Source organism: Vulpes vulpes, chromosome 5, assembly GCF_048418805.1.
Source record: "Vulpes vulpes isolate BD-2025 chromosome 5, VulVul3, whole genome shotgun sequence".
In the NCBI taxonomy this organism is placed as follows: domain Eukaryota; kingdom Metazoa; phylum Chordata; class Mammalia; order Carnivora; family Canidae; genus Vulpes; species Vulpes vulpes.
Genome location: NC_132784.1, coordinates 106871554 through 106899451, shown reverse-complemented (window position 1 = coordinate 106899451; position 27898 = coordinate 106871554). Strand labels below are relative to the sequence as shown.

At 40.7% G+C, this 27898-nt stretch overlaps 1 pseudogene; it reads right to left on the bottom strand.

The window, feature by feature from the left end:
• Positions 1–245: 245 nt before the first annotated feature.
• LOC112914572 (ATPase PAAT-like) lies at positions 246–25714 on the bottom strand (annotated as a pseudogene).
• Positions 25715–27898: the final 2184 nt, after the last annotated feature.

Sequence of the window (27898 nt, the reverse complement as noted above, 5' to 3'; positions counted from 1 at the left end):
AAGCATTAAGGGCCCATCGGCCTGGAGCCAAGCTGGAGCTTCCTGACCTGAACAAGAAGGCACTCGGCCCCTGCAGGAGCAGCCAGGCCAGGGTGGCATATTTCAGCAGGCCTCCCGACCTCTGAGTAAATAAATGTGTGGAACAGATACAATAAACATTTGCTCCGGGCCTGAAATCAGATCTGCAGATTCCTCAGTCCCTCTGTGCTGGGCAGACTGTAATTACAGGATATGTTAAATTTTCTTTATAGCTCGTCCTGATGGTTGTGAGGTGACCACACCAGCCCGTACAGCGCCCCGCTCTGGTCTGCTGCCACTGGTAATGACAACCAGATGTTTGTCTGAAGTCGATCATCAATAGGGCTCTCGCCCCTGCATCAAGAAGGGCTCACCGTTTGCTTGGAGAAGCCATGTAAAGTGGTGATAAGCAGGAGTGACCTGCAACCTGCCGATGGAGCCGCCACTCCAGAATGAGATTAGCCATCTGACACCCTCAGAGGTGACAGGGGAGAGAGCCACTGACAAAAGCCAAACTTTACCCAGCACATGAAGTGTCTTTGGGTGTCACAGCCCTCCCCTGATGTGCCAGAGGGGGACTTCTAGAGAAAGGGCAATTTGGAAAGCCATGGACATCTTTGCTGAGAATCTACAGATCTTATTCAGCTCGTGGACAACAATCCCTTGGAATTCCTGAGCCAAAGTCTTTTCCATTTAGGGGTGGTTTTCCTCTCTTGCTCAGAAATATTCACACAGTGTGTAAATCCACAAAGGTATAATCGAATCATGCCTGTTAGTAGCTAACATTGTAAATCCGAGTTCAAACTGGTAATGTAGGCACCAGTAGGTGTAATTATTAAAAGAAAGCATCCACATAAGGATTCCAATTAATGGTATGAGATGAGCTCCCAGCATCTGTACTTTTGATGAGATTCCCCAAGTGATTCTCATACAGAGATATGCTTTTTAAAAAAGTGTTTAACTCCTGAATCAAACTAGTTTGGAGATGCAGAGAGAAGGAGCATGTACAGCTCTCTCCACCACTCTTAGAACCAGAAAGGCTCTGGCAAGAATCAACTCTGTCTGCAGCCTCTAAGCAGGGACACTGCCCCCATATGCTACTCTAAGAAAAGGGGTCAGATCCATGTCAATGCAATTGTTTCAAGGAATCCGGGATATTTATGAGGAATGGGTTGGGTGTTCTGACAAACTAAATGCCACCAAAAAGTTTTATGTTTTCAAATGCTCCACTCAGAAACCTCTATACGAAGAATCTGTTGATTCTTTTCTTAATTTGAGTCTCCCTGACGCACAATGTCACATTAGTTTCAACTGTACCGCATTGTGATTTAACTTCTCCATGCTCACCACAAGCGTTGCTACCATCTAGCATCTGTTAATTCTTGAGAACTCACTGGTTTTCTCCAATTTTCTCCTCAAATTTACCATGATCATAGTCAGCACTTCCTATTACTATATTTACTTTGCTTAACACAGTATTTACTTTTCCATTTGGTGCACACCTCTTTCTCACAGGTGTCCTGATTTAATTGAGTCACACATTAGACATTGTTGAGAGGATATCCAAGCCAAAATATTATTCTTAGATCCAGACATCCCAGGGAAATTCTCAATTGAGCACTGTTCTAGAAGTACTGCTCTAATATGAAATATTCTTTTTCATATAATTAACTTCCTTTATAACAATGGTTGAGGAAAAACAACTAATGTGTCCCTCAAAAGCCAACCCAGCTTCAGGGTTTAAAAAAATTTTTTTTTGTTTTTCTGGATATAATAACTATATATAATTGTAAGAAATTAAAACAATACAAAAATGAGTTAAATAGAAAGTGAAAGTCAACCAAAAATAAACTGGAGTTAGATTTGGAGTAAGAATCAGGAGTGTCTTACACATATTACTGAGAAAAAGAAAACAAAGATTTTGCATTTTGCATCATAATGACTTTCTCAAAAGGTAGCATCTTCATAAAGATCAAAATTCACCCTCTAATATTGCACCTTTCCCATGCCTGGACTCTTTCTCTCCCTTTTCTGCTTTATTTTTCTCATTGCCCTTAACACTATAAAACATAGTAAATATTGTTTATTGTTATTTATTATTTGTTTCTTCAGTGCTGTGTTATTATTCTTTTTTGCTTGTTTATTCACTGCTCTATCTCCAGCACCTAAGACAGCCCTGATACATAATAATTATTGCTCAATAAACAGCTATTGAATGTTGAATGAACAAATTCAATTCAGGTGCTATTACTGCTCTGAAGGCTTTGCTCATTTCCATTATTCTTGACCTTAGCTTACCAGAAAGTAACTTCCTTTCTTTGTGCTTCTGTTTCTGTATTATATCCAGACCTCCAGTTACATTTTTTAACACAATTACAACAAGCTGATCCTACCAAAGACCATGAGTCCCTTGAGGGTCAGAGCAAGGCCATTTATATCTTTATCCCCAGTGCTCATCTCCATACCTATCTCCTAGTTAGTGTTATAGTGAAGAGATTGTGGAAAGTAGAGCATAAATAATAAGACAGTATTTGTCATGGGATGGGATGGGATAGGGTATAACTTTGAATCCATGCCTCAGACAAAAAAAACTAAGGAGGGTTTATTTTAGCCTGATATGGAAGGTGATGTAAAATTAATATGCACCAGCTCATTAAAAGCATGCTGGTTGAGGGGTGCCTGGGTGGCTCAGTCAATTAAGCATCTGCCTTCTGATTGGGTCATGATCCTGGGGTCCAAGAATTGAGCCCCGCTCAGTGGGACTCCCTGCTCAGTGGGGAGCCTGCTTCACCCTCTCCTTCTGCTCCTCCCCACAACACATACACCATTTGTGCTCTTACTCTCTCTCTCAAATACATAAATAAAATCTTACCAAAAAAAAAAAAAACCATGCTGGTTGAATTCCTGGGATGCTAGGGTTTCCCTGGGTTTCAAGTTCAAGCTGCTATATTTACTACTTTCCAAAAGACTTCACCAAGTGGTCAACAGGCAACAAAAAATGTGATGCATCTAGTTCAGTATTTAAAGATTCATTAATGGGGATCCCTGGGTGGTTCAGCAGTTTGGCGCTGCCTTCAGCCCAGGGCATGATCCTGGAGACCGGGATCGAGTCCCACATCGGGCTCCCTGCATGGAGCCTGCTTCTCCCTCTGCCTTGTCTCTGCCTCTCTCTCTGTGTGTGTGTGTGTGTGTATCTCCCATGAACGAATAAATAAAAATATTTTTTTAATAAAAAATAAAGATTCATTAAAAACGGATAAAGAAGATACGGTATGTGCATACAATAGAATGGTATTCAGCTATGAGAAAGAAGGAAACCCTGTTACTTATGACAACATGGATGGACCCAGAGGGCATCATGCTAAGTGAAATAAGGCAAACAGAGAAAGACAAATACTGTATGGTACCCTTTGTATGGGGAATCTAAAAATTCTGCAAACTTGCAGAAACAGAAAGTAGAATGATGGTTACCAAGGACGAGGGGGTGGGGGATGTGGATGGAGAGACGTTGGTCAGAGAATACAAACTTTTAGTTAGAAGATGAATAAGTTCTGGGGATTGAAAGGAATGGTATTGTGATTGTAGTTAACAGTGCTGTTTTATATACTTGAAAGTTAGATCTTAAGTGTTCTCACTACAAAAGAGAAATGGTAATTATGTGACACGATAGAGGTGTTAAGTAATGCTGTGGTGGGAATCATAATTCAATATACAACTTTATCAATTCAATATGTTTTACTCCTTAAATATGTGTGTATGTGTTGATTATATCTCAATAAGGCTGGGGAAAAAATAAAGATTCATTACACTTAAAAGCCAAAGAGTGTCAAGGATCCACTGAGCCCACCTGCTGAATTCCTTACCCAAAACTCTCTCCACCACAAGAATGACTGCTCACTGCATGTGAATCCACCATCCACTCACCTTCAATGAGTTAGAGTATAATTAAGTGTACTGAGCTCCCACTTAGTGCCTTGCACTTTGGTGAATAATAATTTCAGCTACAAATGTCCATTGAACTCAAAAGCATCTGTGATGTATGCTGTTCTTTCTAGATCTCCTTAGTGGGAGTTTATCTGTTTATCTAGGATAACGATACAAGTTTATGCTCAATTATTCATGGGCTAGTTTGCATCCTGTCTTCCAACTTCCTCTTAACAAAAAGAATCAAGCTAGGTTCAAGTACTTCTTTTTTCCCTAAGAGCTTAATTTTTTAGAGCAGTTTTAAGTTCACAGCAAAACTGAGAGGAAGTTAGAAAACTTCCCCTATACCTCTTGCCTGTACACATGCATGGCCACCTTCATTGTCAACTTCATTCACCGGAGTCAAGTACTTAATAATAGCATAATATTGCCATTTTTGGCAATATTGGCATTTTTAATGGCATATTATGCCATTAAATAATAATGCCATTTATGGAGTACCTACCACAAGTTCTCATTCATTGTACACAAGAACCAAGGTAAACAGCATTATACCCGTTTTGCTTTTGTGTAAACTGGCTTAGAGACCTTCCAAGTATTTCCAAGTATTTCCAAGATCCATGTGGCTAGAAAGTGCCTGAGATGCCATTCAAAACCAAAGTTATCTGACTCGAAAGTTGTTTGGTTTCCTTAACTTCACCATTAAGACAATTTCTTACCTCTTTATACTTTATCTCCTGAAATCTGGTATAAGTTCATTTAAAACAGGACATTTAGCCAGAAGAAGTGCAAGTAACTCTGCTTACCAGGTGGGTTTTTGCACAGTCATAACAAAGCACTGCTTCTGCCATTGCCGAGAAGGATTTTATGACACTGTCTCTGGTCCATCTCTACATTCCACCTTTCCAGGCCTGTAGAGACACTTCTAGTTTTCCTTGTGGCTTCAGTGTTGAAACTGAAATGATCTCAATTCTGAGAACATTAGGAACACCTGCATGTCAATGAAATGCAAACATTAATCAAAACCAAATGTAAAAGATTCCAGGGTTGTGTGTCATCTGTATCATCCACACTCTGCTCCTCTCCCTCAGGAGGGATGATTGAGAGTTGATTACAAGTTCTTTTTGATGATGCTGCTAAAAACCATTTGAAAAACATCATCCCCTCTCTTCACAAGATGGATTATATTGGGCAACATGAAGTCATGATTACATTGCACTAATTTTAGCTAAGTCAGACGTCTTCGCGAAAGCATTGCTCATGCCTGTCAACCACGGCTGACTGAGTCAAAGTTCACCCAACTTTGGACAAAAGAGAAACAATCAACCACCCCCTGTCTCCGTGAAGGGGCTGCTGCCTTATCAAGAGTAAAACCAAGCCTGAGGCAGACGAGTCAGTCCATTTCTAGATCCCACAAGTTCTGCCCCCGCAGCACCCCACTATCTGCTGGCTTTTCAGTAACACAGGCGTCATAGAGAAGAGTGAAGCTACCTTATGGTCCCCCCCCCAAAACCCTCACCCCTTCAACTAGGAACCTGGTCTCAAGAACCCGTGATGCTCATACTTGCCTCCCTCATGGTTTCAGCCTCTCCCAAATCAGAGCGAGTTTTGTTACTGCTCTTCTATGATCTGCTTTGAATTACCTTGTAATTCTAAGAAACATGTTGTAATGTTCCAAGGCAGCAATGCCCCAAGAGCTCTTCCAGAGTCTCAGGACTAGATGGGTTGTTTAGTAGTTGGATCATTTACTTGGTGCTTTTTCTATTTGCTATTTGTTGAAGATTCTGAGAGGTTTGGAAGAGGATTCCAATTACTCTGACAGTTCTAATTCCTAATTGATTTGCTATAAGGTAAGGGGACTCAAGTTATAATGCTTTGCACTATATCCTGACCTGCATATCATGATAGGGGAACCTTCAAAGCACTGAGGAACATCAGTTAAGCCTACCAACATGATGAGGTGCCGAACTGATCCACAGGTATTTCCTATGCCCTGGAGGTATTTGGTTCAATGGAAAAATGGGAGCTCAGCATTCTCACCTTCTTTCCCTAGTGACAAGAACCATGCTTTCATTCCTTCCAACTTTTCAGATCTCCTGGAAGCTAAAAGAACACTAGTGACTGGTGAGTAGATGGAATCTGAGAGGCCCTGGGACTAAGGCAACCTCCAAGTCTCTGCTTTGCCATATACTGTGTGAGACGCTGGCCAATGTCTCACAACTTCTTCAAGGCTCAGTTTCCTCATCTCCAAAATGAAGGTAATTGTAATAACTACCTCTCAGGCTTTGTGTGAAGCTCAAATAAGGGAATTGACATGAAGTTTCTTTGTACAACGCGAAACCAACACCGCTTGTTAGGGGCAGGGGACCTTTAAAAGCTCAATTATAACATCACCTGTCACGGTTGGCAAGGAATTGTCATTTTCGGCATTATTTTAGAGACATAAATTAAGACCAGATGGCTCATAAAATTCCTTATGTTCTTTCAGCCAATCTGTAGCAGCACCTGCTAACAAACGAATCCAGATATTTAGAGCCACCCTTTCAGGCCATGAGCATCCTATAAATGTGCAGCACCTATTACATGCCCACGTCTAGGCTAGATCCTCTGTGGGAGACACTGGAAGAAGCAGCTCCAGATATCAAGAGTTTTAAATCTTGTTAAACTCAATCCAACTAACTCAATCAATGAATCCACCAGCCCTCCCTGGAACATTCTACACACCCAGATCTGCCAAGGTGCCACAGGAGAGACGTTCCCACTCTATAGGAATTTGACATCTGAATCATTTCATGGCTTCCCTACCTTTAAAAAGGGGGGACAAGGAATGCCTGGGTGGCTCAGTGGTTAAGCATCTGCCTTCAGCTCAGGGTGTGATCTCAGGGTCCCAGGATTGAGTCCCACATCAGGTTCCCTGCAGAGTCTGCTTCTCCCTCTTCCTATGTCTTTGCCTCTCTCTGTGTGTCTCTCATGAATAAATAAATAAAATCTTTTTTTAATGGGGGATAAGAGTTATTATAAGGCTATTAATAAGACAAGGCAGGAATCTACCTGAAAATGAGGAAGCAGGCCTCACCAAAGGTAGGCTGGAAGGTCAGTCATTACCTCAGGAGCTCTCAGGACAAACTTATATGTCACTTGGCACTAGAGCTTGGAGGCTCTGCTCCTTATGAGGTATTATCAGTGGAACTCTCAGCCCCTGATTCTCCTTGTGTGACCACCTTCTGGGTACTTCCCATCCCAGTAACCACTGACGAGGGAGAGTCTGAGTCGTCCTTGTCATTGCCAAGACAATGCCTACTCATGTTTTGGACAATCAGAATGCTCCGATTCACGTGGCATGGAAGTGTCCCCGGGTAAGGAAAAGCCCAGATCTGCTTCCCCCAACAAGGACAGTGGATGCATTTGGTTTGCTCCAGAAGAGGCTGGGAGCCTGGCAAATACCATAACAGTCCTCCTGAGAAAATGATTTTTCTCCCTCTCTCCACTCCCCCATCCTTATCCCTTCAATGTAGAAAACATAGAGAGTCTGAAAACCCACCCAGTGAACTGGAATTACTGGGGGACAGTGTATAAAAGAGGCAGGAAAGGAACTCAGCCTCAAGGATGGATGACACCAGATCTCCAAGGAGATGGAGGTATTCCAGACGGACAAACCTAGTTGAACAATGACAAAACTCCCAAAATGAGCTTCCCTACAGACACATAACTCCCTTAAGTAGAGCAGTTAAGACTCACTGCTTCTTTTTTCAAGTTGGGAATAAAATAGCAAAGGGAAAGTGACCACTTGCATCCTGTGAAGGAGTTAATTTCTCTATTGCTAGATACTGACATATGTACTTAATAAAGCTAAAAGTCTTTTTCTAGACTCATCCACACTCCAAATTAGGCTCTCTTCATTCTGGTGGTGACTTTTCTCCCTTTCTAGTTTTGGCCTGCTGGTACAGTTCCTGAGAATAATAATAGCAAATTATAATACTAGCATTTACAGACAACCTTAGTGTCAGTTATGACATTCAGTTCTTTCTATGTCTCATCTCATGTACATCTCATCTCATCATTGTACAATGCGTATTATAAAAGGAGACTCTACAAAACAAATCACTAACAAGAGAAGGAAGACCTTCCCCCACCACCAAGGAAGTAATATTTAAACCAAATTTTCAAATATCGTGTAAGAGTTCTCCTGGTAATCAAGTCTGGGAAAGACATTCCACACAGTGGGATTGGCATCAAAGAGATAGAAACAATCATGGGATGTTCCAGAAAAAGCAAGTGGTTCACCAACATGAGATGATAGGGTCCTTGTGGGAAGGGGTAGAGCTGGGACCAGACACGCTGGAAAAAGCCAAACTGTGGGGAGATTTGTATGTAGCGATTTTATCAAAAATCCAACAGGAATCCACTGGAGTGCTTTCACAAGATCTGCATCTTAGAAAGAAGATCTGGGGCAATGCGGAGCATGGATTCATTAAGCACGGAGACTGGAAGTCGGGGCAGCCGGCTGGGAGGCTATCACTATAATTACCCAACTGAGAGCAGACGAAGAATGGAATTGAGCCAATGATGGAGGAGGAAGAGGATCTACCGCATTCAGGAGATCTCTACCTCTAGGGCTTAGAACCCAAGAAGACTGGAAACACTACCAAACAAATGTCAATGGCACCAGGCTGTAGATGCGTGAGGCCAAGGGACAGTAACTATAATCGGTGCTGGGCAAGTTCAAAGGAGGAAGTGTTTCCAGCCTGGGGACTCCAGCAAAGCTTCCAGAAGGGGTGCTGTTTGAGCTTCATGGCAACAAATGAGTAGGGTTTAAATGGACAGAAATATCTCGAAGAGCATCCCAGGAGAGAGGAGCAAATGCAGAGATTTTGAGGGTGTAAAGCACAAGGCTGACTGGGGAGGTATTAGGACAAAAAACACACTGTGAGGCCAGCCTCCTCGTGCTGCCCCAGCCACCAGAACCCTGGAGCAGAGTCCTGGCAGTTGGCAGACGCTCCCTCATAACCCCTTCCGGGCAGGGGTACAAGAAATGAGACATTGTCTTTATCACAGAAAACCACAGATAATGGTCTGGACAAGCTCGAGGGCCTGGAATAGCATTTCCTCAGCAGCACCCAGAGCTTGGAGGTGGAGAGACACCTCATCCAAAGGAGTTCCTGTTAGGAATCTGTTAGGCTTTCTTACTCTCCTTTCCTAGTTCTTTTGGGCAAATGGCCCTGCCTTTCCCAACACTCTGTTCTGAGTCTTCTCTCAAATTGTTTCAAGAATGAGTCTTCCATCCTCAGTAGAAACCAAATGGCAAGGCAGGACCCGTGGCAGTGAGCGACAAAAGGAAGTCCTCCCCTCCTGGGGGCTCCCTGTGTCCCCACCTGGGCCTAGAGGCCTGAGAGGCCCGCAGGCTAAGGGCCCGCTTCCCGCCCTCCTCCCACCTCTCTTTACTCACCGGCAGCCCAGAGAGTTGTTTAACAGTAAGCGAAACATTGATCCTTTAATTCTCAGCTGTCTGTGATCTGAAAAAAATAACAGTGGAGAAAATATCCTGAGGACGTCAGAGGAAGGGAAATGTGGAGAGCAGATGCCACAGTTTGGTTTTGTCCCCGTTTTATCTTTTAAAAATACATAAAACATGAATAACGAGGGAGAAATAGTTCCAGCTTGGGGGAAAACCAAAAAGGGGGTCCTTTATAGTTTGGGTTGCACTTCTTACATTTTAACTTGTTCTGCTCCTCAACACACTTCATGAAATCACAAAATTCTGGAGCCGGGATCGAACTTGAGAGGTGACTTATTCCAGTTCCCAGTTTTTCAGTTGATGGATGAGCATCCAGTCTACAAAAAGCCCTTTCCTTTCATACTCAGTACAGAAATTTTCCCTCTTTGCCACCCTAGCTCATTGGACCGTGCGGAGAGGCAGAAAGGTTTTGATAGGTACAAATACTCATTCACTGCTTTTGTTCATTGACTATCTACTGAGCACCTACTAAACACGAGAGGGTGTTCTGAGGGAGAATGGAAATGCAAACGTGATCCCTGAGTCTCACTGACATGACCAGTCTTACCAGAGAGGGTAGTATGATGTCACCATATCCAGAGGACACCCAATGAGCATGGGATGGGGGCAAACAGATGAGAGAGAGAAGCTCAGCCAGATGGAAGATAAAGTTGTGATAGAGCGGACCTCATTTTAACTTACGCAGTAGAAATATCTACCCATACCAATATCTGTGTGTCGTTCTTTGATTGTGAAAGGATGTCCACAACAACCTCCTGGTTTATTTTCCTCACAGTCATGTGAGGTAGGTCTTATTATTATGCCTGACGTATACATTAAGACATGGAGGCCCAAGTTTTCAAAACTAGTTGGTGACTGATGTGGAAGTCAAATTTGGGCCTTGGGACTTTTAGATCTCTTGCTCTCTTCTCTTCCTGACGTGGCCTATTATCATTTCAAAAATAAATAAATAAATAGTAGTATAGAGCATCTCTGGTGTCAGGCGCTGTGGTTTATGTTTGGAGAGAGTCTGTGGTACAGAGATGAGTAAACCTTCACAATCGTGTAGTCTAAGAGAGGAAGAACCATAGAATCATACACAAAGAAAAATGTGGGTTTTTTGTTTGTTTGTTTTACAAAACTGAGTCACCAAGTAAGTAAAACGAGCAGCGATTGGTACAGGAGTCCAAGGAGGGGAAAAACCACCACATCGTGGGCTAATGTGGTGTCATGAGAAGGATGGGCCAATAGAGCTTGCTGTTTGGGAGTAGAGGTCAACTAAGAAAAAAAAAAAAAGGAAAACCATTAATTTTGTGTGGAAGTGCCTAGGAGAGCATGAGCTGTGGAATCAGTCAGAGATGGGTTCACATACTAGTCCTGTCCCTCTGTGGCAACTTTGAGTAATTCACTCAAACCCCACCAGACCATGTAGGCATTCAGTGAGATCACACACATAAAGCATTTATCATAGTACCTGGAATACACCAATTCTCAATAAATGGTGGAGATGGTGGCGGTGGCAACATCACTCTAAGATCATCACCACCACTGTCATTTTCTCAGACATGCCAGAGAGGATCCCTCAGGCCACCCCCGACACTGCTCCCTGCCACTCGCCCAGGTGCAAATCTATAAGCCTCTTAAGAAAATGTGGCTCTCTTCTCACCTCCACTCCTGTCCTGGGTCCCCTGTGCATGACATTTGCAGAACAACCATTTCTACAATATTGCTTTTCCTTCAGGATCTCCCTATTTTCTGGAACTTTCTGTGGAATTTACATTCCTCTAGAAAGGACAGCCCTTCTTCCCAAGGACCCAAACAGTGCCTGCTACAGTCCCCAGTGGCCCTTCAGCAGATAGGAGTCAGGGGTACCCTAGGACTTGTCTACTCTCCCCTGGAGGTTCTCTCTTGGTCTGCTATTACTTACTGCATAACTCTGGGCTGCACTATTAGCAGTCAAAGCTGTAGGGGACCCAGCTGCCATGAAACAGACACATAAAGGAAAAATGTGAAGCCAAAAATGAAGTGCTGCAGCTGAAATCTGTGAAGGAGGCAGTGTTTCTATTTAGAGTCCGCCAGCCTCCCCAGCAGGACTCCATACACCACCCTCCTCCCCCAACCCATGCTCCCTCAGCCTCTTCCTACCCTCCAACAAGTTGTCAACTATTCCCTGAAGGAGAATCCAGAAGGTATGCCAAAAAAAAAAGGGCCTTGGCTGAGTGTCAGGACCCTGGGGTCCAGGTTGGACTCTGCCAGTGATGAGCTGTGGGAACTTTGGCAAAGGATTGAGTTTTTCTGAGCCTTCATTTGTAAATGACTAGACCAACACTGCAGCTCTAACCCTGGGTGATTCTGCTGCTGTGCTCTTTTCTTAGCACATATTTTATAGATATACACACACTCACGCACGTGCACGCACACACTATCACTCATCAGTGAATTATATTATTTTTAATGCTTATAATGGTTATCCAGCTGTCAGTTTGATGTTAAGAGCAAAAGAATTCTCATATTAACACTATGGACAAAGTTGACTTTCTGTAAGATACAAAATCTGACTCAAAATTATCAGAAAAAAGGGAAGTTGTAAATATAAAAACATGTAGAGAATATGAATACATAATTCACACAAAAGAAGGTGCAAAGAGTAAAAGGCACTGGGAATATGTTTTCTCTTATGAGCAGAAACATAAATCAATATATATAAATTAATAAATATAATAATATAAATATGATATACTAATAAAAGTAATAAATAAATATAGGTTAAAATGATATCTATATATTAAAACATATTATAAACTCTTATTAATCAAAACATAAATTTCCACATCAGGAACAAATAGATCAATGGGACAGAATAAAGAATTCAGAAATTAGCATGTGTGTGGGTGTGTGAGTATGAAGGTGGGTGGGTGTGTACCTAACATATGATAAAGACAACAACACCAACCAATAAGGGAATACAGATCATTAAGTACATGGTTCAGGAGAAATTGATTCCCACATGGAAAGCTATAAAAAGTCAATTCGCAAAAGAAGTAGCACAGATGTCTAAAAAAGCATTTAAGGAATGCTCAAACTTGCCAATAATCTGAAAAGTCAGATTAAAATAATGAGATACAAAGTGGTAACTTTTACAGTTATCAGAAAGCAAAAACAGCTGGTGAGAGTGTAAACTGGAACTACCATTCTAGAAAGAATCTGCCAGCATTTAGCAAAATAAAATGTTTATTTTTCTGACCCAATAAATTCACTCCTAGGTATAAATCCCAAAGTTCTACCATGGGTCTGTAACTGTGAATATACAATAATGTCTTCTGTGATGTTGTTTGTAGTTGCAAGTAGTTGGAGGCAAGTTAGTTTTTGATCACTAGGGCTAATGAATAAGTCATGTGCAAGAAATGCAATCTACGGCACAGTGTGCAGTAATAAATGAAAAAGCGAGGACAAATCTCAAAAAATATTCAGCAAGCAAGAAACGAAATGAAAGTTATAACACAATTTCATTGATGTAAAAATAAAAAGAAGAACATGATACGTACAGAGAACCACAGTATATTGTTTACAAAAACACAAATTCAAGGACACATTAGAATGGTTTTCTACCAAGAATGTACTAGTAAGGAGTCAGTCAAGAAAATATAAACCCCCAGGCAAGAGGGATTGAGGTGCACTCAAAAACATTGGAAGGACTAGAGGTGTGAGGGGCAGGGAAGACCACCACTAGTTCCCAAGTTCACTACCAGCCTCAAAAAAAAAAACAGGAAATTGATACTGTCACCCATGAGGACTAAAGGAAATGCCGCCAATGGTACAACTGCGTTTTCACAGAGGCAAGTGATTTATGGGAGAAGGCCTGAGGTTGCTGCAAGATCTCATATCCTCCAAAGCCCACACATCTGCCTGCAAGTGGGGAGGAAAAATAATGTTCTGCTAATTCTAATGAGGGCATCTCTCAGCAGTGAAATATAAACTAGAACCCTTCTGATCATGGAATCTGGAACATGTAAGCTTCTAGCTTGGTGATATAGGGAGCACCTGAAAGAGCATAGGAATGGTGCTGAATACCAACAGACATTCTTCTGGCTGCCCAGGACCCATTCACAGCCTTCCGTATTTAACTCCCAAACAACAATAGTATCAGCAGCACATTTTCTGCCTAATATGATGCAGTTACCCCTCGTACAAATAAAGAGGCATTCACCTCTCCACAAAGAGATTCCCAAGTGGAATATCATCGTTGCGACCATTGTCTAGTTCAATATCACTGAATCAATTTAAAGGCATGGACTTAATCACCAACAGCAGAACTTATACTAAAATAGTAGAGGAAAGGAAGAGGGGACACGGAAATTCAATCTTGCTTAATATAGACAAATAAAGACATGTGAACCTATACCTAAGAATATGAATGCTGCTATAGTTGTCATCTCTACAACTGATCCCAAGATTATAGTTGATATTTTAACTCTTATTCCACTACCTATTCCATGATTTTTTTGTCCTTCAACAGCCACGTCAGCTGGCCATAGTCCTTAGCCTAGGACAGTGACCCAAAACTTTACTCCTAAAGGGCCTGCACATTAGTTGCCCTGCCTGGGTTGGGCTACTATAGTCTTTTATTAAGTTCTTCACAACATGAAAGTACTAGCAGGCACCCCTAACTCCCCCAGAATCTACATATGCTTTCTGACTCTGTTTTAAGCACCAACCCTATTTTAGGATTGGTTGCTGTAGACAACACAGGAACCCCTCCTTCTGTGTCTCTTGGTTCAGTGACATGAGGAGAACAAAATGGAGAACCTTCCATTTCATTGTAATAAAAACCAAAGGTAAGGAAAAAAACTACTGAAAGCCGCCAGTTTCCCTCTTGGGAAGAAACAACTTGAATGACAGTTAACTTCATAGCAGAAACCATAGAAGTCAGAAATGAGTGGCTTAACATTTTTCAAGAGCTAGGGGGAAAAAAAATCTCAACCCAGAATCTTATTACTACTGAAAATATCCTTCAGGGATTAGGGAAAATTAGACATTCTCTGATAAAGAAAAACTAAAAGAAATTATCCCCAGCAGACCTGTCTTAAAAAAATATCTAAAGAAAATTCTCTAAACAGAAAGAAGATGATGAAATAGGAACTTTCGGGACATTAGGAAGGAAGAATAATGTAAAATATATATATATATATGGGTAGATACAATAGGCTTTTGTCATCCTCTTCCTCTTGCATTTTCTAAATTATATTTGATGGTCAAAATAAAACTTATAACACTGACGTGGTTCTAAACACACATGTATATGTGTATGTAAATATATGTAGAGGAAATGTTGAAGAAACGTGTATCATAGATGGGGAGAATAAGGTATATCAAAGAGAGGTAAGTAAGGTACTTCACTGAAACTGGTGAAATGATGACAACAGTAAATTGTGATGTCTCTTTGGAAGATTAAGAAAAATATTTATAATACAAACATTGTGTCAGGGCCATCTGATGTTTCTCCCCCAGGGAACCCACTCCACACTTCATCCTAAGGATTCTAGGTCCATAAACGTGTTTAAGAATGGAAATTAGATCACAGGCCATAACTACCTATTAAGATGACTCAAATGAAGACCTAAAATATTTTTATTGATGCATATCAAGACTTTAATAGCTTTCCATCTATTGATTCTTGGGGGAACATGTTGAATTACATTTCAAGGATTTCTGGAGATCAAACTCTTATTACCAACTTTAACCCTGCTTCCCATATTGGTAATCTGCTTACTTGGTCTCTGTCATTTGGGAAGAAGTACATTTCAATGGCTCCTGCCCTCATTCTCAACTTTCAGAGAGAAGGCACTACAGAGCTTTCAAAGAATGCCAGTGCCCCCCTCACCAATGTATGCTTTATGCCTTTCTGAAGGGAATGTCGTTTGGACTCTTTCCAATGACCCAGTAAGGAGATGGGTAAGTGAATCCTGGCATCTCGATTTATTTACTGTGGAACAGAGTTAAATCCAGGCTTCAACCCAAATCAGTGAACTTCTGCTGCTGCATAAACAATCTTTCAAAAACCGTAGATTAAAACTGCAAAGACCACTTCTGTGGTTCCTGGGATTATTAGGCAGTTCTTTAGGCTTAAGGATGAATGATTTAGGATAACTTCATTCACATATCTGAAGATTTGCCTGAGATGGTTGAGACTTTTCTCCAAGTCTCCAACTTATCACTCATCCACCAGTAGCTAGCCTAAGCTTGTTCAAATGGTGGCAGAAGGGTTCCCACCGGCAAGAGAGTGCAAATCCCAATGTCTCTGCTTGGATCACGTTTGCTAATGTCCCATAACCAAAGCAAGTTATATTGTCAAGTCCAGATTCAAGAAGTGGAGAAAGAGTGAAGTCCCATTACAAAAGGGTGGGTATACAGGAGTGGAAAGAATTTGAGTAAATCTTGCAAACCAATCATCACAGAGTCAGCCAACAGAGAAGACTGTAAAACCATTCCCAGCCCTTGAAATTGACATGCTGAACCCATAATCTTTTGATAATGCACCCAAATCAATAACTTTAGCATATCTTATGTTCATTTTGAACTATCTCATAATAGGGGGGATCAAGGAGCATCAGCCATCTCTTCCCCAATCAGACTTGTACTTGTCCCTCTGGGTTAGGCTGGGCTCTGCCTTTAGTTACAGGTCTATAGGTAATGAGAAGTGGCAGGAGCAGATTTTGAGGAAAACTAAGATCTACTTATAAGAGAATTGCCCCAGGCAGTTCCAGCAAGCTTGCGGGCTTTTCCAGCAACACTAGTCTCCTCAGATAAGGGAGAAGCCGCTGGGAAGAGAGTGCCAGTCAGATGTGGGCTTTAAGGTAATCAGATCCATCCAACTTTTCCCACATGTTCCCAATTCACTTTTTATGGTCTCTCCCTTTGTAAAGCAATGTCATAATTTTCACATGTGACATTGCAAGGCTGAGAATTCAACCTGCGACATAATTCTATAAGACACGGGATCAAATTGTGGATCTGATTTTTTTATACATTGGCCCGGCAGCCACAACATCTAAGAGATTCTTTTAGCCCAGGCATCCACACTCTCTGGCTCCTCCAACTGTGCTTTAATCAGATCATTTAAACTCTCTATAGCAGTCATAAGCCATTGTCCCACTCCATAGTCCCAGTAGTCTTTATTTCCATACTTAAAGTTTACTACAACAGCTACTTGGTCACTCAAAGTCTCATCTTCAAAAGAAAATTTGTAGGCAACAACAGGTGATCCTTTAAATAATGCTTTTGTTATTGCATGCCATGGATTATTAATATCCATGCCACCAGCAATTATGTCACCACTGCTTTCAAACGTAACTAGGTCAAATAACAAATCCCAGCTTTCCATATGTAAAGATATATTTCCTACAACCACTGCTGATACCAAATATTTTATCAGTCAAGATTCGGTCAAGAACACACTAACACACAATGTATTTCAAGGAGGAAGGGATTTAATACAAGTAATTAGGTACTTAAAAATCCACAGAGTTGTTGGAGGAGTAAAGGTCAAGGAAGAATGTTTCTACCTCTCGGAGAATTAGGAGTTTTCTTCCCCCCCCCCCCCCAATTAGGAGTTTTCTGCCAACCAAGTCAAACACTGCAGGAATTCCCTCTTGCCTCTGATGCAGTAAAATGCTGTAAAATCTCATCCGTCTAAATCCTGATGTCTGCCTACCACAGAGGGAGGAAAATTAATGACATCTGCATCTAGTCTGCCTTCCAAATCCTTTATAAGAATTTTTCATTGGCAAAATATAAAGTGGAACTTTACTGTCAAGAGATTCTGAACATTCTAATTCCCAAGGATACTTGGGGAGAACATACAAGAAAGGCGGGATTTTGAGACCGAGTGGGAGTAAAAATTGAAAAAGAAAGAGAAAAATAAATTTAAACAAAAAAGAGGCCCTGTATAGATGATGACAATGTGCTCTGAATTAAGGAATATAAATAAGGGAATTCTCTGCACCTGAGGTCAGGTGACAGGAAAATGAGAAAAAAAATAAAGAAGCTCATTCACTACATATAGATAGAGCTCTCTGGGAATTTAATATATATATTCATATCAAAGTTAAAAACTTATATCTTATACTTCTTCCTTATTCAAAAGAAATTATTCAAAAGAATTAGGACATATTGCGGACATTAAAATCCTTTTTACTATTCTATATGAGAAAAAAACAGTTGATCTTGCATTCTCAAAAGCTACATCCTGAGAATTTTGAATATTCCACATCTGTGGATTTGTTTACTCTTCCCTTTATTTTGGTCATTTTTTGCTTCACGCATTTTGAGGCTATGCTATAAATTATATACAACTTAGAATTTTTCTGCATCCCTGGTACATTGACATTTTATCATTATCAACTACCCCTCTTCTGCTACAGTAGTACTCTGGACTTTGTCTTCTTTGTCCAACAGAATAGATACTCCAGCTTACTTTAAATTATGATTACATCACATCTCTTTCCATCATTTTATTTTCAAAATGTCTGTATCTTTATACTTAAGGTCTGTTTCCTCTAGGCATCATTCAATCCAGCCTGTCATCTCTGTCTTTTAATATTGCCATTTAGTACATTTATATTTAATGTATCTACCAATATATTTGTACTTAAACTATTATTATTCTACTATTTGTTTTATAATGCCTCACCTTTTATATTTTCCTTTTACTCTCTTTTCTCGCCCTTTCTTGAACAAAATCTCAGTAGTTTTTTTTTTAAGATTTCTGTTCCCCACTATTGGCCTGTTAATTATACATTCTTTTACTATTTCTCTTTAGCAGTCACCCTGATGATTAAAACATCAAACCCTGACCTTATAAAGTCTAACATAAATTAGAACTTTTATGTCCCAAAATAAAACATGGAGTAAAAAACATTTTAAATTCCAGAGCACCTGGGTGGCTCAGTCAGTTCAACAGTTGGCTCTTTATTTCAGCTCAAGTCATGATTGTTATGTCCTAGGATCAAGCCTCATGTCAGGCTCCACACTTAGTGGGGAGTCTGCTTGAGATTCTTTCTCCCTCTCTCTCTGCCCCTCCCCCTGCTCAAGCTCACACTCTCTCTAAAATAAATAAATAAGTCTTTAAAAAAATTTTTTTATTCCATTTATCTTCCTCTGTTTTTGAGCTTTGTTGTCAAGTATTGTATTCACATATATTTCATACCGTGAGACACTTTACTATTTTTTATGAAAATAGTTGTTTATATTTATCCATGTATTCATCCATTATATTGCTTGGTGTTTCTTTCTACCATTTTTTTCTCCAATCTGGAATAATTTTACTTCTTCCTGAAGAACTCACTATAGTGATTTTTAGTATAGATATGCTGAGAAGTTGTTTCTGTTTTTTAAAAATGTGACTTTTTTTGCCTTCATTTTAAATATTTCCTTTGAGTGTAGAATTCTATGTTGGCAGTTATTTTCTTTCAAAAGCAAATACAGTATACTATTGTCTTCTGGCTTTGATTGTTTCTCTTGAGAAATGAGTTAAAGCCTGATTTTCTTCCTTTTTAAGACTCTTTCCAAGGTTTTTCTAGCTGCTTTTAAGTTTGTTTCTGTTTTTGTTTTGTATTTGTTTTTCTTAAGTCTTACTATGATATGCCTAGCAGTGGATTTCGTTTAGCCAGTTTGGGATTTGCAGGATTTGTAGCGATTCTTGAATCTGTGGCTTGATGTCTTTTGCATTAAGAGTACAAAATTCCAAAATTCTATTAAAAATAAGATATGGGGATGTCTAGGTGGCTCAGTGGTTGAGCATCTGCCTTCAGCTCAAGGCATGACTCCAGAGTCCCAGGATCAAGTCCCACATCGGACTCCCCACAGGGAGCCTGTTTCTCCCTCTGCCTGTGTCTCTGCCTCTCTCTCTGGGTCTCTCATGAATAAATAAAATCTTTAAAAAAAAGATAAGATATAAAACATCAACTTAGTGGGCTCCTCTTATATTAAAAGTTATATTTATTTCAAACTCTGGAAACTATGATATACTAGTACATAAAAAGTAAGATATAAATTGAATCTGAATTAGAAATACAATTATTGTATAATAAGTATTATATGGAAAGTTTGGGAAGAAAATAAATCAAAATTATGAACAATTATGTTAAAGTAAAAATTCAATAGGAAATTTTTAAAAGGCATTTTCTTTAATGTCAATTCCATTTTTTCAAAGTAGAGTACTTTTACAGGAAAAAACAATAAAATTTTGTAAATGTTGGCTTTTCATTTTAATGATCTAGTAAAAATCTAGTAAAATCCTAATGATCTTTTTTTCAAATTATCTTTGGAATACAAAAAAACTACTCTTTGGAATATAAAAAGCTAATAGCAAATGGATATCAGAATTACCTGTTGGTGTCAAAGACTCCCAAGTTCCACTCCTCCCTTTTGATTATTGACTAACAATGTAAACTAGTCACTAATCTTAGTGAACTTTTTGTCTTAGGGGTCCTTTTATAATCTACTGAAAATTATGGAGCTTCTCCCCAGAAAAACGCATATATGCCTACCTGCAATCAAATTTATAAATGATTTCCATGAATTTATGAATCCCCTGAAAGCCAAGGATACAGATCCATAGTCATGAGGCAAAGTACCCTGCCGATGAAGACCTAAATCATCCAAGCAGTCCTAGGATCAAGCCCCGAGTAGGGCTCCCTAGGCAGAGGGGAGCCTGAATTCCCTTTGCCCTTCCCCCTGCTCATGCTCTCTCTCTCTCTCTCTCTCTCTCTCTCTCTCTCTCTCTCTCTCTCAAATAAATAAATAAAATCTTAAAAAATAATAAAATAAAATAAACAAAAATAAATCCTCCAAGCATGAGAGTCCCCATCTGTCTAGATCCCTGAGGAGTCTCAGGAATCTAGTATAAGAACAGCCCGTATGATCCAACTCCTCACTTCACAAATGAAAAACTCCAAACTCAGAAATGCACAAGACTTGTGCATGGTCCCAGAGCTACTCAGTAGAAACACTGGAACAAAACCCTTGTTCCCTCCTGACTCACATCCCAGTGATCTCTCTATAACTCCTTGAATTCTCAGACTAGGCAACACCTGGTCCCAGAGGTACCAAGTGGTTGCCCTATCAGAGACTTCAAGGTAACAAGGCACATCCTGAAGCATGAGCTTTCTTTAGAAAATTGATCTAGATTTGGAATAAAACACACTCGGGTATATTATAGAGTGCAAATTTTGCACAAAATTATAAGAAAAATACATCATTTTTTTTAAATGTATTGAGCCTTCCGAGAGTCACCAATGATTTTAGAGCCAAATCCCCTATAAGTGCTTTTCCATCCCCTCTGCCCTGCCCTCCTCCACACCGTGCTGCTATCATGGCCCTGCCTTCAGTAAGTAGCCCAGACTACCAGCTGTGTGACTTCAGGTAAGTTGCTTAATCTTCCTGAGCCTTAATTTCCTCTTCTGTAAAATGGAGAGGATGGTAGTACTCACATCCTGGGATTGTTGCTTAAAATATTGCCTGCAACACTGCCAACTACTCTCTATATATTGTCATTGTTTTTACCGTTAGTACAATCGGTTTGTGCAATCACTGTGCTAGGTATAATCACCCTGTGAAACAATAGATGTGAGTGTGCTGGGTAAACATTAAAGCATCTTCCACGTATAAGGCATCATTATTAACATAGTTGGCTCGGTAGCTACGGACAGTCATAGGTCATAAAATTAACATGGACAGAATATTTACCCTTTATGAAACCCTGACAGTTGTTCTGTTTGGGGAATTGAGAGAGCTGCCCCAATAGAATCCCAGGAGAAGAAAGCTGCCTCAGAAGAAAGATGACCCTTAGATAAACAACCATAAACAGATTTCAGTATCATCATTAGACCAACAAATCACCCTTCAAAAACGCCAGCTGACAGCTCTGTGATCCAGTACTGATGGGAAAGAAACCCTGCTGGGGTGAAATAATTGAGGGAAATATGGCCAGATTAGATGTCATCTGATGAGTTTACATTCTATAATAATTTAAACAGTCATTGGATCTCCATCCCTGCCTTATCCAGCTCTGCAATACTTAATATTTGTGGCTGCTCCTGGTGGCTCTCCCTCAGCCCTAACTTCTGGCCCAGGTTTTAAATAAATTGCATTTCCTGGGTGTAATTTGAAATAAATTAGCCATGGGATGGCTGCCTTCCCACCAGGTTCCTACTAGGTTCCTGGACATAGTGCTTCATTCTGTCTCTCTTTTTTTAAGATTTATTAATTTGTTGAAAGAGAGAGCATGAGGAGAGGAGCAGAAAGAGAGGGAGAGAGAGAATCTCAAGCAGATTCTGCACTGAGCATGGAGACCTAGGCGGGGCTCGATTCCATGACCCCAAGATCAGGATTCTGAGATCACAACCTGAGCAGAAACCGAGAGTCCCAAGCTTAACCAATTGTGCCACCCAGGCACCCCCACACCTTTAAAGAATAAAGTGCTTTATTCTAGGCCCGTAGAAGCACTTTTTAACAGCAACTAAGATGCGCCAAGAAAGAAGAACTAATCGTTGGTCTGCTGGCCCCATCAGCCAGGAGGAATCGATTAAATTACCAGATTGTGCCATGTGCCTTGTTTGCAGCATGAAAAGCTGGGAAACAATTCTAGGGTTTGAGCCAGAGCAGAAGAAGCATCCCCAAAAAGGGCCAGAGCACAAGGCTGCCCCAGGGTTTTTCGTGGTCCATGTGGGCCATCCACCTCCTTGAGTTCACGCGGCAACCGCTCCCCTCTGTCTGGTTGCCTGGATCCCTTCACCAAGTCCCACTTTCATATTTTCATATTTATGAGTTCGCATAGTTGCACTCCACCATTCATTTCTGCCTTTTCCCCATCTGTTTATATGAGGCAGCCACATGAGAGGAAAAAATAAGACACCCTAGAAATTAATTCCATGAAGTAAGAATTTACTGTCTCTGCCACGTAGGGGAGCATAAAAGAAGGGGAGAGGTCGTTCTGTAATTCATTCTTGAAAGTGTGACAGCTGCTGGGTGTCTCAGGTCGGGGGTGGGGGCGGTGAGTTTTATTTTCCAGGACCCAAAGTTTGTCTTCCTTCTTGATCTGTGCAGGAAGGGCCTGCTTCTGAAAGACCAACCAAGTTCATCAAGCACTCAGTGTGAATATTTAGCTGGGTGATTCACTCAGTGTTTTCACTGTCACTGAGTATGAGTCAATGTCAAAGTTTGAAGGGAGCTGAGAGTTTATTAAATCCAACCACATTATTTCACAGATGGGGAAAACAAAGGCTAAAAGGATCACTATTTGCCTAAAGTCATATATAAGCTATGTGGCAGAGCCAAGACCAGAAGCCTCAAACTCTTCACTCCCCAGGCCAGAGAACTTTCCCAAAATGTGCCTCTTGAGTTCCATGCATCCTTCTCTTGTCTTGAGTCCCCCATGGAGCTCAGACTCAGAAAAGCCCCATCAGTGACGAAGAGAGCACAGCTTCTACGGTGTAGTTCCGACAACCATTCTAGATGACAGGCATATTCCCTATGATCCAGAAAAAAAAAAAAAACACTCCAAAGAATATGTTCTAAAGAATACAGACATGCATAAAGTTGTATGTAAAGATAGCTTTGCAATTAAAAATATGAAAAAAATAAAATAAAATAAAATAAAAAATATGGAATTCATATTATTTTAAAAATCTCAAAATTATATATAGGATACCAAGCTTCACATTACAGAGATTCGAACAGCAAGTACCAATTGTAGTTAATCAGATCATAAAGAGGGTTTACCTGTTTGTGTCTTTTTTTCTTTTCTGTAGAGTAGGTGCATTTATTTTTTAGATGCGAATACACCACCCCTCAAGGCATATAAAATAATTGTCATTTCTGAAAATTGTGTCTACCAGAGAAATACACAATTTCCTTGATTCATATGCCTTCCTCCTTCAGCGCAAGAGCCTCAGCACTTTACACTTTAAACATATCAGAAAAACACCCAGGAGAGAAGAACCACCAACAGCTCAAAAAAGAAGAGTTCCTTATACTTTCTGGGTTTATTGAGATGCAACAAGATGACTTCTTTTGTTTTATGTCAAACACTAAATCTAAAGTAATAATCCTCAGAAATATGCCAGTTCTGATTTTTTCCTTCTTATCCATAGTATAGCTCCAGTGTGACAGGACATAAAATTAATGGCCTATAAACTAACGTTGCAGAAACATCACATCTATTTTTTTATCTCAAATAAACAATATAAAATGTAACCTCCGCGATCTGAAATTCAAGGTTGCAACTCTTAAGCACTTGGTTTTCCAAAGATAATCAGTTAGAAAAAGAAAAATATATCAAATACTAGAAGCATTTTTTTCATACTCCTAAAACATAAGGTCTTTGTAGAAAATAAAGCAGCATTTAAATCAAACACACACACAATACAGATGAATGAACTGAATTAAAAATCCTTAAAAAGTTTTCCCCTTGTCGGGCTCTGCCTGGAGCAGGGAGTCTCCTTGAGGAGTCTCTCTCCCTCTCCCACTACCCCTCCCTCCATTCACTCCTGCACTCTCTCTCTCCCTCATATAAATAAATGTTTCTAAAAAAAGAAATATTTAAAAAGTTTAAATGTTTAAGCAAAAATAAAAGTGAATAAAAGTAAAAAATATTACAAACAAAAATAATTCATGACACTATCATGTTAATCTTAGTGCACTGTATTAGATTTACAATAACAAGAACAGTTAAAATGAACACCGAGGGCACCTGGGTGGCTCAGTCAATTAAGCATCTGCCTTCAGCTCAGGTCATGATTCCAGGGTCCTGGGATCAAGTCCTGCATCAGGCTCCCTGCTCAGCTGGGAGTCTGCTTCTCCCTCTGCCCTTCCCCCTTGCTTGTGATCTCTCTCTCTCTCTCCCCCAAATAAATAAATAAAATCTTTTAAAAATAAATAATAAAATAAAATGAACACCTAAGATGATGGTCTTCAAATGACATTAAATGCTATCTTTGATCTTTTGGGGTTTTGGCTTCATAATAAGTATATAATAAATATCTGTAATACCTTGTCCATGTTGAGCACTTTTCTTTCTCCATTTGAAAGCCCTTCTCCAGAGTCACACTTAGAGCCATCCCAGTGGCTGGGGAGTAGAGACTCAGCAGTGAGTCCATTAACAAAGCAGACTTCGTATCTACATGTTCCTGGAGTTTGTATATCCACTGATCAACATAGTCCAGAAGTTTCTTTTCCCATTGGTCCCATATTTTCAGTAAGAATCTTTTCCAAGTAGGAGCACCCAGATTGTTCCTCCATCGCAACACCAACAATGTCTTCCCTGGCCTTTAGTGATGCTTTCCCACCACTTGGCATTACGACCCTCACAGAGATGGTTAACTCGACTACATACACTCTGCAGAAACGCAGCAACTCCAAGGTAGGTATATTTGACTTGTCACTTGCTTTCTTTGGTGGGAAAGAAGAAACTGCATTTTTAAGGACCCTCCCAAGAAGAGAACGATTTTGTGGCACAATCTTACACCGTGATGTTTATTTCCTCCAGAGGAGCTGCAGACTTCTCTCAACACAGCGTTGGGTCTTCAGTCACAGTTCCAGATGTCAATCCAGTTCCAGAAGGAAAAGGTGTGGAGGGTGCCATGTCCAAGGCTCCTGAAAAAGAGGACAATTGCGTGTCAATCATATGCTTTTATGTCCTGTATTTCCCCAAAGTGACTGAAACTGCTTTCCTGTGGGAATATGATTCTGCTGCTAAGATTGAACCATATTCATTGATTGGTGAGCACCAGGTGACAACTTTGACCCCACAGACTCCATGATAGTTCAGACCCTCTGGAAGTTCAGACCCTCTGGAAGTTCGGACCCTCGGTGCTAGGGCAGAAGAGGTCTTTGAAGAACCTGCTAGAACCTTCCTTGTGGACACCATAACTTTCCTGAGGAACACGTACTGCTTCCTGCAGTTGCATAGGAGAGCAAATTTATTTTACAAGCATGACTGGAGTACTCCAATTGTAAATATTTTTTGTAGAAAATCATTTTGTACTCACTGCATTAGGGTCACATCTCAGGTAAAGGAAGCAGGGATTTTCATCTTGGCTGATCAGGCTTCTCTTCAAAATCACCAGATGTCGGTCCCGAGGCCAGTGGCACCAGCAGCTGCTCCCAGCCCAAGTCCCTGGCGCCCAGTCCAGCCCAGGTGAGAGGGAGGCTCTGGGCCAGGGCTCCACCTGCTGCATCTGAAGGAAGAGGCCAGCAGCGGGCAGTAGGTCTGTCCCGCATCCTCACCCTGGGCTCTAATATGCTGCCGGCTCAGGCCAACCCTGAAACTTCTCTTTGTGTTTTTCTATGAGTTTCTTCCCAAGTTGTATATACAAATATGTTTGTATTTTAATGTTTTAATTGGAGAAAATATTACTTAAAGTAAACCAAATGTTTTAGTAAACATTTCATTTTGCTCTTGAGCAACTCCTCTTCAGAGTGCTCTTCTGAAACCAGACTCCTAGTCCACGAAATGATTGGGCCTCCAACCAGCACCACCACCAAACTACTGACCCATTCTGATACCCTGCATCCTGAGTCCTATGGAGTAGGCTGGAGGCTACATCCTGGAGTCCTATGGAGGCTGGACTGGAGGCTGCATCCTGAGTCCTATGCCTCCTCCAACGTACATGCTCTCAGGTCTACTGAGCTCCTGCCATGAGATGCATTATCACTCAAAAAGCCAGCATTTTTGTCAAGAGTTCCAGCATCCCAATATTCCAGCATCTGGTGTCAGACAGAACCATAGTGCTAATTTGCCCTGACAGGTGCACTGACAATGACTTGAACCATTCCTATGTCTGGTGTCCCAGATACATACTCAAGTTTGGCCTTTCTTTTGTCCTTGCTGGAATCCCAGTTCAAGGCCCCTTTCCAAGTTCCAGCATCTTCTGATGGCTCTTCAGATCCAGTGGTTGATAACCTAGCATACTGAGTCTGTATCCACTGGAGCCATGACATATGGAATCAAATAAGGCTGAAGTTCTTCACAGAGAGCTCCCTGGAAGAGGTCCTCATCATCTGACACTCAAAGCATGGCAGAAAGCTAGCAATAATTTAAAGGTTTGTGTTTAAAGAAATACTTGGCAAGGATGGCTGAGCTTTAAATTAATAAATTCTATTTCACTGTAGACACAAACCATGGGTGTCATCTATTAGGACTTGGCACTTTATGGCTCCTGGAGATGGCACCATATCAGAATAGACCTTAGTCACTTGACAGGAATAAGATGAAGACAACACATCACCCAGCAGTGATGCTTCCTCCAACCCCTTATCATCTCAGTAATTTCAGGAATTTATAAAAGAGATTTAAACATAATTTTGGATTCTCATACATCTAAAGTTGTTTCTGAGGAATCTTTAAAGTAAAGGAAGCGACCTCAAGAAGAAAAATCAAACCGGAGCTCCTAGGCAAGTTAGCTTCCCTTAAGCCCCATTCATCCATAAAAAATATTTTTAAATAAAGTTTTCCCTCCAGAGTATGAGAGAGAACTCTTAGCCAGGGTTCATGTGATGGAGGCATGGAGCAGGGGCAGTGGAAAATGAACATGACTTGCCTTGTGTGAAAGGAAACGATAGCTCTAGTTTTGCCCATTAAAATCAGGTTAGCGTATAAATTTTTGGCAGGAAATTAAATGATGCAAACAGATGGAGATAGCAGTATCTTAATGCCCAAAGCAGTTTGTCTTTAAATGTAATAATATAATAAAATTGGGGAGGGAGTTTGCTTCTGAGCATCTGTTTTTATCTCAAGAGAAACTATCAGAGACAAGAGAGTACAATGGCTTTTGGAACCGTGTGAACATGAATCAGACAGAGCCAGTATGAGGAGACGGTTCTGGAACTCTGGGTCTAATGGTCAGACCAAGAGGAGGGATGGTAACTCAGGGCGCAGCTTTGAGAGCTGCAGCAGCACACGGCAGGACCTAGCTGCAAGCCTTTCAGGATCATCCACGTCCTCAGTACTAGAATACCTCAGCCCAAGACAGGCCCATCATTCAAGGTCATTGAGCAGGGCTGGGTGATTCCGTCACCGAATCTGATTTCCTTAGCACATTCTACAGCTTCAAGAAGGCAGACAATACAGGGGGAGAAAGACACTTGGGGCCAAGACCAAGAATTGAATTTCCTGTAAAAATAGCAAAGTACAGGAACCTCTAATCCCTCTAGTTCTCCGCTGTAAACTGGACCCAAACCACATCCCAAAGATGTGGGAGAAGCAACTTGGGGATGGATTCAGTGGTTAGTAAGTTGGAGATGATGCAAATACCTGATTGCAGATTAATAGATAGAATGTTACATCAGTTATGATTTTTACTATTGTTTTTTCTATCTTACATATAAATGCATTGATAAAAATTCTATAAAGACATACCAGTCTCATAACGGTGGCTACCTCTAAAATGCGTAAGTTCTAGGAGA